The sequence below is a fragment of the Populus alba genome, chromosome 11 (assembly GCF_005239225.2).
Source record: "Populus alba chromosome 11, ASM523922v2, whole genome shotgun sequence".
In the NCBI taxonomy this organism is placed as follows: domain Eukaryota; kingdom Viridiplantae; phylum Streptophyta; class Magnoliopsida; order Malpighiales; family Salicaceae; genus Populus; species Populus alba.
The window spans coordinates 710272-723381 of NC_133294.1; the positions used below are offsets into that span (position 1 = coordinate 710272).

The window sequence follows — 13110 nt, forward strand, 5'->3', positions numbered from 1 at the left end:
TCGCAGTTAAATATTCACTGGCGCTAGAGTCAGGAATATTATAAACAAATTTTCATAACATAAATTAATAAACATTTAGCAATTTAAGACAAAATCGGCAATGCAGCCTGCCTCAGGCAGGACGTTTAAGGGGTGATAATATCTTTCCTTTTACGTAACCAGTCTCGAACCATAGAATCTATGTTGACTAGTTAGGGTTCCTAGTGACCATAATACTAGGTGGTGACTCCTTATCCACATGAAAGAACATGATGCCAGAAATCCGTTCTTTCCAAAGAAAAAATTTTTAGGGCCGCCGCGATGTCGGGTGCGACAGGGATGATTGCTTCATCTTCATATAAGAATTAGCTTTAGTATGCCTGTAGAAACACAAATTTTCTACCAATCAAATTTTACCATGTGTTATTTTATTCTTTAAAAGAAAGGGATAAAATAAGATTGAAATAAATGACATGGAAAATAAATGAGCCTTCATATATTTCTTGGCCAAAGAAAAGTTGACACTTGGAATGAGATATTCAAGATATCTTGTCATAAATACAAAATCTCATCAGATATCTTGTCATAAATGCAAGATTCCGTCAATAAAGACCAACCAATAAAATTATGCCATGTGGCGTTGGAAAAGAACTTGAGAGCCCCTATAGATCTCTATAAATAGAGGCCTCAACCTAAACGGATTGGATCCCAGGAGATACAAATTTTCTTCAAGACTCTCTCTCTCTCTCTCTTCAAGCAAGGAAGCTCTCTCTCAAAGAGTTCTCAAGCCTCCTTCATCTACGCTTGAAGTTTAACAAGAACGAAGCTCTGTTGGATCAAGCCAAAACGCCCCATAAGAGTTCTTCAACAACACTTTGAAGACAAATCAAGGTACTCTTCAAACCATCAAATCACAACATCTCGCTTCGCAATACACGCCCAAATTCACGTTCTTGTAAAGCACAAATCTTGGCTTAATTACTCAAATAAATCAAGTCACCATACATCAAATCCAAGGGAAGAATCAGAGGATTGCCATATTCTTTTGATATAATATATTACATAGAGATTGTACCCATTGATATATTTAATAAAATCATATATTTGTACACGTGTGCTTGTTTAATTTCAGGTCCACAAAATTGTGTCTACAAATTTCTGGCGACTCCACTAGGGACATCTCTACCTTTCATCTCTTCCCTTCAAGAAAGAATTTTCAACAAACTCTCAATGGCAACTAGGAGGAACATGATCACCATTGTCGCTTCGAAAAGCAACAAGGCCACTGATTCAAGTCCTCAAAATACTATTGAAGATTCTTCAACCCCGCCGTTGAAAACAAAATCTATCGTCGAGTTGTATGCACAAACTAAGCCCATTCTCAAGTTGACATCAACTTCGAATGCAAGAGGGGCACAAGATCTCGCCTCAAAGATGAAGCCACAAGCAACTCCACTACAAAAGTCAAGTGAGGCACGCGAAATCGTCTTTGGCACTCAAGGCGACTTTGACAATTCACCTATGGAAACTTCTCCGTGTCAATCACCAAGTAAGGCTTCGGATTCTAGCACCATGTCAGTGATGATGACCGAGACAACATCTTTAGAGGATCAAGTGGCTTACTTGACAAAACTCGTCGAGGGGCTTTCGACTTCACTTAAGGCAAAAGACCACGAGATAGCAAAGTTGATGAACAAACTTGAGAGCTTGAACGAAAGAGGCCAAACCTCGACTATCAAGGCTTTTCAAGTAGATCAACTAGATGTCATTGAAGAGTCTGCAATCGGAGCTGTGAAGAATATATGTGGTATTACTGATGGCATCTTCACCACAAATCAACTGAAAGAACTCATCAAGGAAGCCATCACAGACCAGGTGGAAAGCTCAATTCAACCCTCATATTCGTATGCGAAGCCGTACACCCAAAGAATTGACCTGTTAAAGATGCCTCTAAGTTACCAACCACCAAAGTTTCAACAGTTCGATGGCAAGGGAAATCCTCGGCAACATATAACTCACTTTGTGGAGACTTGCAACAATGCCGGGACTAATGGCGATCTCATGGTAAAACAGTTTGTTCGTTCCTTGAAAGGTAATGCCTTCGACTGGTACACTGACTTGGAGTCTTGCTCGATTGATACTTGGGAGCAGTTGGAGCGTGAGTTTCTTAACCGCTTTTACAACACTCGTCGTGTGGTTAGCATGATTGAACTGACTAATGCACGTCAGTGGAAGGAAGAGCCTGTCATCGACTACATTCATCGGTGGAGAAACCTTAGCCTCAACTGTAGAGATCGACTTACTGAAACTTCTGCGCTAGACATGCGTATTCAAGGGATGCATTAGGGACTACGATATATCCTACAAGGCATCAAACCAAAGTCTTTTGAAGAATTGGCTACTCGTGCACACGATATGGAACTTAGCATTGCTGCAGCTGAAAGTTCATTATTACCTATGCAAGAGCCTAAAAGAAATAAGCCTGAAGGTCGTAGATTCGGAAAGAGCACTCTGAAGGTTGAGGGAAAGCAATCTTTAGTAGTTAACTCGGCTACTGTAAGAGTACCAACTGGAGCTAAGAGGAATGACCATGCAACACTGACTACTTTTCAAAAGGGTGAAAGAAAGAAACCATCATTGAAAGAGCGACAAGAAAAAGTGTATCCATTTCCAGACTCGGACATATCTAGGATGCTGGATGATCTGCTTGAGGCAAATATCATTGAGTTGCCGGAGGTGAAACGCCCTAAAGAAGCAAACCAAGTAGATAATCCAAATTATTGCAAATATCATCGCTTAATCAGTCATCTCATAGAGAAGTGTTTTGTGTTGAAAGACAAGATCATGAGGCTACACGAGAATGGAGATATTGTTTTTGATGATGAAATAGCAGCCTCTAATATCACAACCATGGTCAATTTAGGACCATGTCAATAACTCTCTACAATAAGTTTTGGCTCCTTTGAACCTATAAGACTTGATGCCATTTTCCCGATGAGCTTCACTGCATCCTCAAGTCAAACTCCATGTATAACCCTCGCACCTCAAGTTGACAACTTGAAGCCTGAATCGTCTGAAAATTATGATGATGAAGGATGGACTCTAGTCACGTGTAGAAGAGGAAGGAGGAAGCACATGCAAATGACAAAGCCAACAAGAATGAGGATCTCAATGGTGAGGAAGCTAATTGGTGAGCCGATACGCCGAAAAACTCAACAAAAATCCATACTAGTTAGAAAGGAGGGTTTTTTAGCTCAAAGTATAAGAAAGCCTGTTACACTGAATGAGTACATGCCAACAAAAATGAAAAGAATTGAAAATGTACTTGTTGCTTGCTATCATATTGATGAAGAGAAAACTCTTATTGATTATGTCATGAAGAAAAGTCATGATGACTCTTCAAACTTATCTCACGGTGTATGCACAATAGAGATATCCTTTAACAATGAAGACTTATTGCTTGGATCAAAACTCCATAACCAGCCTCTTTTCATTAAAGGATATGTTAATGAAAAGATAGTGAATCGCATCTTGGTGGATGATGGCTTGGCAGTCAATATACTACCTCTTAAGACTATGAGAGAGCTAGGGATTCCTATAGATGAACTCTTCCCAAGTCATCTGATGATTCAAGGTTTTAATCAAGGAGGGCAAAATGCCATAGGAAAGATAAGACTTGCGATGCACATGGAAGATATGGAATCCAATGCACTTTTCCATGTCATAGATGCCAAAACTACCTACAATATGTTGCTTGGGCGACCATGGATACATGGAAATGGTATCATCTCATCAACACTCCACCAATGTTTTAAGTATTGTCGAGATGGACAAGTAAGAAAGATAATGGCGGACACCGATCCCTTCACCATAGCTGAAGCTCACTTTGCATACGCAAAATTCTATTTCAAGTTAAATATGATGGAAGAACTACGATCACCACCTGACCATTTAGGAGAGGGAATAATTGACTCTAAAAGCTCAAAAGGGAATAAGTCATCTGCAAATGAAGGGGTGTCTCAGCCAACAAAGAATAAAGGAAAAGAAAAGGTGGTAGAAAACTTTGTTGACAATAAACCACCACGTAAAGCCACGGCACTCCGATATATTCCAGTATCAGCAAGAAAAGAGGGTCAGTCTTCTTTTGCAAAGGATGAAGAAAAGATCAATAAGGAGCTTGAAAACTTGATCTTGCCAGCTACTAATCTCGCCTTGAACAAGGTTTCAAAACCTTTACTAAAAGGGTTTGTTCATCAAACTGAGTCGGTGGTGATAAATCTTAAAGGGCTCCCTGATAAACGGTCGAATGGCTTTGATCCCAACGCTTACAAGCTTTTAGCTAGGGCTGGTTATAGTCGTGAGGACATCAACGAGATATCAAAGGATGGTGATACGACTCAACTTGAAGGTAAACAAGTTTCTACAAGGACTAGAAAGGCATGGAGAGAGAAGAAAACTTCTGGCAAAACTTTGAGGGCTGGTCTTGGATATGAGTCTTCCATACAGCTGTATTTTCAGATTAATAAAGAAGCCTCGCGGTACATAAGTGCGGAAGAAGTGAAGGACAAACAACAAAGTCAGCCGACACCTCTTAGAGCTTCAGTCTGGGATCGTCTTGGTGGAACTACAAGTCGTGATCCTGTTTTTACTAGGATTGGAACCCAAAATAATGGAAGGGCGCAAAAACGCACGCTAGTCTTTGCAAGACTTGGACAATCCATGTCAAAAGAGACAAGTTTGATGGGTGATTCAAAGGTTCTTCGCAGCAAAATACCTTCACGCATGAAGAGACAATGTTAATGGGTGGTGAGTGCTGAAGAGACATTGAAAGGAAAGACACGCACAATAGTGATAACAAACCCCTCTAATGAAGAAGAAGAAGAAGATGAAATAATGTGTCTCACTTCAAATCACATCACTATTGAAGAAGATGATAATGACAAGTTTGTCGTCGAAGAAGATGTTGAGGAAGCTCCACCTTCCCTTGAATCAGAAAATAAGCCTACAATGGATGAACTTAAAGAGGTTAACTTAGGAACTGTTGAAAACCCACGACCAACCTTCATCAATGCAAACTTATCACCTGAAGAGGAAGCGAATTACATGGAACTTCTGATGGAGTATCGAGATATATTTGCTTTATCCTATGATGAAATGCCAGGTTTAAACCCAAGGGTTGATGTCCACCAACTAGCAGTGAAACATGGGGCTAGACCTGTAAAACAAACTCAGCGTCGCTTTCGTCCTGAACTCATATCACAGATTGAGGCTGAAGTCAATAAACTTATCCAAGCAGGTTTCATTTGTGAGGTCAAGTATCCTACGTGGATTTCAAATATTGTGCCAGTAAAAAAGAAGAATGGCCAAATGCGTGTTTGTGTGGATTTTCGAGACCTTAACAATGATTGTCCCAAAGATGACTTTCCACTTCCAATTACTGAGATCATGGTAGATGCTACCACGGGTCATGGGAGATTAACCTTCATGGACAGTTCATCTGGTTATAATCAAATTCGAATGGCACCTGCAGATGAGGAGAAGACGGCTTTCCGAACTCCAAAAGGGATATATTGTTATAAAGTTATGCCTTTTGGCTTAAAGAATGCAGGTGCCACTTATCAAAGGGCGATGCAGAAGATTTTTGACGATATGCTTCACCAACAGGTTGAATGCTATGTTGATGACCTCGTGGTGAAATCAAAAGAAAAGGAAAATCATTTGCAGGATCTTCGTTTGGTGTTTGAACGGTTACGTCGATTCCAACTAAAAATGAACCCATTGAAATGTGCATTTGGTGTGTCCTCAGGAAAATTCCTAGGGTTTATAGTTTGACATCAAGGAATTGAGATTGATCAGTCTAAGATCGAGGCCATTCTAAAAATGCCGGAGCCAAGAAACATCCATGAGTTGAAGAGTCTCCAAGGAAAGTTGGCCTATATACGAAGATTTATTTCTAACTTAGCGGGCCGATGTCAACCATTCACCCACTTAATGAAGAAGGATACATCATTCTATTGGGATAAAGCTTGTACTAATGCCTTCAATAAGATAAAAGAATACTTGTTGAACCCACCTGTCCTTCGAGCACCGGTACAAAGACGTCCACTTATCCTCTATATTGCGGCTCAAATATGTTCCTTAGAAGTGTTGTTGGCACAACAAAATGATGAAGGCAAGGAAAGTGCTCTCTACTACCTTAGTAGGACATTAAATGGGGCTGAACTGAATTATTCCCCAACAGAGAAGACATGTCTAGCATTGATGTTTGCAATAAAGAAGTTAAGGAATTACCTCCAAGCGCATTCATTAAGATTAGTCTCCCGAGCCGACCCTCTCAAGTACATCATCTCAAGACCAGTGTTATCAGGAAGATTGGTAAAATGGGCTTTATTGCTTCAAGAATTTGAAATTGTCTATGTCTCACAAAAAGCTATGAAGGGGCAAGCACTAGCTGATTTTCTGGCTGATCATCCTATTCCTGATGAATGGAAGTTCTCTAAAGACTTACCTGATGAGGACGTTTTATTTATTGAACTGTCAGAACCTTGGAAAATGTTCTTTGATGGTGCAGCACGACAAGATGGAGCTGGTGCTGGGGTTATATTCATCACACCGGAAGGAGAGGTCTTGCCTTTCTCCTTTTCACTTACGAAATGTTGTTCTAATAACATGGCTGAATATCAAGCCTTGATTCTTGGGTTGGAAATGGCAATGAATATAAAAATGTCTCGCCTTAAAGTTTTTGGTGATTCTCAATTAGTCATTAGACAACTCCTCTCACTATATGAAGTAAAGAAGCCAGAATTCATCCCATATCACAAGTATGCACTTAAACTGATAACATCACTTGATTGTGTCACTTTAAAACATGTACCACGAAAAGAGAATAAGCAACCCGATGCCTTGGCAAATTTGGCGTCAACACTAGCATCATGAAGTGAGGAGATAAAAGTCTCTGTATGTCAAAGATGGGTCGTTCCACCACTAAGCCATGACATAGAAGAGAAAGAACAAGTGGGCGTAGTTTCTGTCTACGAGATTGAAAGAGAAGACTGACGTCAGCCGCTTATAGATTATTTGAGACATGGAAAACTACCTAAAGACTTGCGCCATAAGACAGAGGTGAGGCGAAGAGCTTCTCGCTTCATATACTTCCAAGGCACTCTTTATTGTCGCTCTTTTGACGGAATCTTTTTGCGCTATCTCGAAGAAGAAGAAGCAACAAAAGCACTAGAAGAAACTCACTCAGGGATTTGTGGAGCACACCAATCAGGCCCTAAACTTCACTTTCGGATCAAAAGAATGGGATATTACTGGCCAACAATGGTAAAGGATTGCATAGACTATGCTAGAAAATGTCAAAGTTGTCAATTGCATGCTAATTTGATCCACCAGCCACCTGAGCCTTTACACCCGACAGTTGTCTCTTGGCCCTTTGATGCTTGGGGACTTGATGTGGTAGGACCATTGCCGAAAAGCTCCGGGGGGCATCTTTACATATTGGCTGCAACAGATTACTTCTCCAAGTGGGCAGAAGCTGCAGCATTAAGAGAGGTCAAGAAAGAGACAGTTGTAAGCTTCATCCGAACAAACATCATTTACCGTTATGGGGTACCAAGATACATCATAACTGATAATGGAAAGGAATTCTACAATACAGCCATGAACAAGTTGTGTGCACAGTTCAGTTTCAAACAACATAACTCTTCTATGTACAATGCTCCGGCTAATGGTTTGGTGGAAGCCTTTAACAAGACTTTATGCAACATTCTCAAGAAGGTGGTGAATCGCTCGAAGAAGGACTGACATGAGAGAATTGGGGAGGCGCTATGGGCTTATCGTACTACATTCCGAACACCAACTCAAGCTACTCCATACTCCCTGGTATATGGGGTTGAAGCTGTTCTTCCACTAGAATGTCAAATTCCATCTTTAAGAATTGCAATCCAAGAAGGACTTTCCAATGAAGACAATGTTCGCCTATGCCTTGAAGAGCTTGAAGCTTTAGATGAAAAACGTCTTGAGGCAAAACAACGATTAGAATGTTATCAAGCACGACTTTGTAGAGCTTTCAACAAGAAGGTGCGACCACGCTCCTTTCAAGAAGGGGATCTTGTCTTGGCAGTACGACGCCCGATAATCATGTCAAAACACATGGGCAGCAAGTTCCTCTCCAAATGGGATGGCCCTTATGTGGTTCAAGAAGTCTACACCAATGGATCTTACAAAATTGTTGATGAGAATGGATTGAGGATTGGGCCTATCAATGGAAAATTCTTGAAAAGATACTATGCTTGAAATCTGATGTAGCTCCTGGCCCACACGAGCTAAAACTGTGAAAGGCAAAAAAAAAAAAAAAAGACAAAAAAAGAAATTGAACTACGTTATGACTTGATCATTTTATCCATAAAGGTACGTAGGCAACTTGGAATTCATTCAAAGTACAGTCACGCAAAAAAAAAAAATCTTTGACAAAAAAAATAATCTTTTGAACGACGTTATGACTTGATCCTTTATCCACAAAGGTACGTAGGCAACTTAGAAATTATTCTAAGTACAGTCACATCATCCTTTAAAGCTATTTGGGTCAATATGATTGTTCACATGGAAAAAGAGGGATAAGTAAACCTCAAAACACAATCATAACATGGAAAATCAGGTGATAAGACACAAGCGAAGGCAAAATATAGACTTTATTAATAGAAAGAAGAATTCTATTACATAAAGTATGTATTCTTAACATAGAGTCAATAAGCCAGATTTTGATGACCCTGTTGGCTTTGTTGTGTCTGGGTGGATGGTCGTTGATGTCATTAAAGCTGTGAAGGATGAGGCATTCAAGGAGAATAAAATTGATCCATTAAACAAAGGCATAGCCTGAGAATGAATTCCTTTGTAAGTTATTTTGCCCTCAACATGTGCAGGGATTGGAATCTGGTACGCGTCATTCTGCAAAATTGCCTAGTATTTGAGTTTCATTGCCTGGGAAGTTTGGGTAGTTGAAGTTCATTGTCGTAGCGCCAGTTATTGCTAATGTCATGGTGTTCATTGAAGCAGAACTTTAGCTATTTGAAGAAGCAACATTGTCGGCAACATGGGAAGGACTCATGCTGGCTGGTCGTAGCAGCTGCTACTTCTACAGCAGCTTGTTATTGATTCGTTGGGAAAAAGAAAGCGGGTTCTAGTATTTGAGCAGTTGCTATAGAAGGATTGGTTGGGCAAAGGCAATTAGAGGATGTTGTACTGAGAAGTGCTTTCACTGCTTCACCATGTAACTCAACCATGGCAGATTTTGTCAAAATTTGAACAGCATCTGCTAGTTCGGCAATAAATAGATGATAGTGGGTTGGAGCAATGGCTACCAGCTTCTTCATTACATCCACCATATGCTAAGCATCGTCCATCTCTGTTGCTCCACAACTGATGCAGCTGGAGTCTTTGACACACCAGCAACTGGAATCTTCATCAACAGCAGCTCTAACTCGGTCCACCATGAAATACAGCACCAACATCAACTTTAACATCACGCAACTCTTCATTCTTCCACCAGCACCGAGATCACAGCCGTCCTCCACAGCACAACTCCATCTCAGCCCTGTTCCAGCCCTACACCAGCAACAGCACGTAGCGATTGATGTTCACGTTACAAGCGTCCTAAATTCTCCAGCAGCAAGTTCAGTAGTGCAGCTGTTAGGAGCAACGTCATTACAAAGAATAAGTGTATGCTAGGCATGGGAAACAGGCAGCCAAATCGCTTAGAAAGCTTGAGAATATCCATGAAGAAAGCAGGAGATGAGGTCAAGGGAGCTTCTTTGGCTAGCGATGCATTCTTTGTTATTGCTTGGAACGATACAGTGGAGAAGGTATGTGAAGTTAGCATTGGTGTTGTTGCAGAGCATGGTGGTAGCATCAGGAATAAGGACACCATAGAATGCTGCAACAGTACATGAAAAAAAAAAAACTGCAAAAGATGATGAATAGATACTAGTCTCGTGGTGAACTGCAGAAACCGCGATGTTGATTGTAAAGTTCTCAATATTCTTGAAGTCACGCAACAAATCATCTCGATACTTCAATAGGAGTGGTTAATACAACTAAATGTGGCGTGATATCAGCTGCTTTGAACCAGATTTTGAGGAAATGCCGAAAATACATTAGGGAACTTGGTGACCATAGATGATGATGATGATGATGATGAAATGTGGTCTGAATAAATACTTCCTTTACTAGTTGCTGGTGTTTTACTACGAGTAGAAGCTGCAGCTATAACTGCAAATTGTCACTGCTTTTAAAGCTGAAGGATTGGTTGACTCTGCGGCTACTGTTACAACAACTCCGTGGTAATTCAATGAGAAGATGAAAGTGAGCCCATACAAAATATTACGATGATCATCAGGGGGCAGGTCTTGCTGAAGCAAAATCTGCAAAGACACAAATAAAAAAAAGATTATTAGCATCGTTTGATCCTTGAAGGTTTGTGCCGGACGGGACCAAGGAGAAGTTTGATGGCAATGGATCTGATGCAATTGGAATTAAGGGTCACAGCTCTGCTCCAGTCGACATTGGTGGTCACAAATCCGATGCTATTGACATTGATAAAGACTTGGTTGGTGATGAAAAGGACATTGAAATAGCTGCAGTGATGGTTTGGTTTCTAATAAAGAAGATCCCTTGATGGAATAGTCCACCATGGGAGCAGACTTGGCCAATCGCTTCAGACCTTCAATGAGCTTTGGGAGGTTCGATACCACCTAGCAGTGAACAGCCACACGCATAATCGGAGATATAAAGAGATAGCAGCAAGAATAGGGTGGGCACCTTCCTTCTCGTTTTTGCAGTTGTAATAAAACAAAATAAATAAATAAAGGGAGACATGCATACCTGGACAGCTAGTGGAGGCTGCGTTGAAGGAACCAGGATTATTAACAACACAGAACGACCACAACTTATTGAATGGAAATAATATGGCTGAGTCCTTTGAGAAGTAGCAACCTGTTGGTGCTAAAGAAGAAGAGAATGACGAACGCCTCCTAAGATTGATTGCCTGGCTTATTGGAAGCCGAACTTTCTGTAAAAAAAAATAGAAGGGACAAGTATGGTTTTTATAGCCGCTTACTCTGATGAGAAGACTCTTGCTTAATTAACATAATCAAAAGCCAACGAACTTTTCCTAGTTGAAGAAAATTTTCCTAGTTCAATTGAGCGAAGTCGGCTACCAGTACTGGAAATTCTTTTGCTCTCTTAATAATTCATTCACGTTGGACAATTCATTCAGGAAATAAAGGATGCACATGGTTAAGCCAAAAGAAAAGGAAACAACAAATTTCCTATACTGTTGAGAAGGAATTATATAGGAAAGAGCATTTGAACGGGAATGAAGTAAATAATTCATCAAACAATGAGTGCACGCATATCAAGAGAAGAAAGAGAATATGAATCAAAATATTTAATATGTGATAATTCATTGACCGCTACTTGGAATCACAAACAGATTACGTTATTGGATTCAGAATAACGAGATCTTTAAAACAAGATGTTACAATGACCACTTCCAGTGAAAAGAAAAATTCATGCAGCCCGGTCAAAGTGTTGGTTGCTATTCGGGTATGAAGATAAATTTTGTTTGGTCCTGTATATGCAGCAGTTTCAAATGAGGTATTGGACCTTAATATTCTATCATTTGATTTGATAAATCTCAATCAAGATTGATCCATAAATTTTCAATTTTGATTATCATATTTTATTTTCATAATAAGATTTATCTGCTTGTTGTAAAAATCTAATATGATCAGATCAAATTTTAGTCGGAAATATAAAACCCTCTCAGCCATATTTTTCGAGACATGCCCACTTGTTTCAAAAGTAAGTGAACTTGTCTCGAGGGGGCATCTGTAGAAACACAAATTTTTTACCAATCAAATTTTACCATGTGTTATTTTATTCTTTAAAAGAAAGGGATAAAATAAGATTGAAATAAATGACATGGAAAATAAATGAGCCTTCATATATTTCTTGGCCAAAGAAAAGTTGACACTTGGAATGAGATATTCAAGATATCTTGTCATAAATACAAAATCTCATCAGATATCTTGTCATAAATGCAAGATTTCGTCAATAAAGACCAACCAATAAAATTATGCCATGTGGCGTTGGAAAAGGACTTGAGAGCCCCTACAGATCTCTATAAATAGAGGCCTCAACCTAAACGGATTGGATCCCAGGAGATACAAATTTTCTTCAAGACTCTCTCTCTCTCTCTCTTCAAGCAAGGAAGCTCTCTCTCAAAGAGTTCTCAAGCCTCCTTCATCTACGCTTGAAGTTTAACAAGAATGAAGCTCTGTTGGATCAAGCCAAAACGCCCCATAAGAGTTCTTCAACAACACTTTGAAGACAAATCAAGGTACTCTTCAAAGCATCAAATCACAACATCTCGCTTCGCAATACACACCCAAATTCGCGTTCTTGTAAAGCACAAATCTTGGCTTGATTACTCAAATAAATCAAGTCACCATACATCAAATCCAAGGGAAGAACCAGAGGATTGCCATATTCTTTTGATAGAATATATTACATAGAGATTGTACCCATTCATATATTTAATAAAATCATATATTTGTACACGTGTGCTTGTTTAATTTCAGGTGCACAAAATTGTGTCTACAATGCCAAATTATAATCCTTGCCATACCTTTCGTTTGAACTTTCCTTTGATCAATCCTTTCCACTAATGAAACAAATCATCCAATAAATGAGTTATGAACCATGAAAGTCCCCACCAATAAACTATTTGTTTCAGATTTTTCAAGACATTTAATTATAATGAAAACGGATGTGATCTGTAGTTTCTGACCTGGAAATACAAAATGAATATAAATATTCCTGCATTATGATAAAATATTTTTAATTAAAAAAAGGTTGGGTGCAAAACTTATTTTCTATAGCTAACCATTATCTAAACTAAAAAACTTAAGTTTTTATATATATTAATTTATATCAACTTTTAAAAAACTATCAACACACATCTTACTTTTCTATTTCTTTTTAAATAATTAAATAATACTTTGTATTGATCTCTTAAAATGCACCTTTTCTTTTCGGTGACTTCATGCTCGGATGAGCTCCTCCTTTATA

The 13110-nt window shown here is 39.3% G+C and overlaps 1 protein-coding gene across 1 annotated transcript in view; it reads right to left on the reverse strand.

Annotated features, from left to right (window-relative positions):
- LOC118045263 (uncharacterized) overlaps nt 1-13110 on the reverse strand; it is a 91881-nt gene that overhangs the window by 35465 nt on the left and 43306 nt on the right. The gene's annotated exons all lie outside the window — the stretch shown is intronic.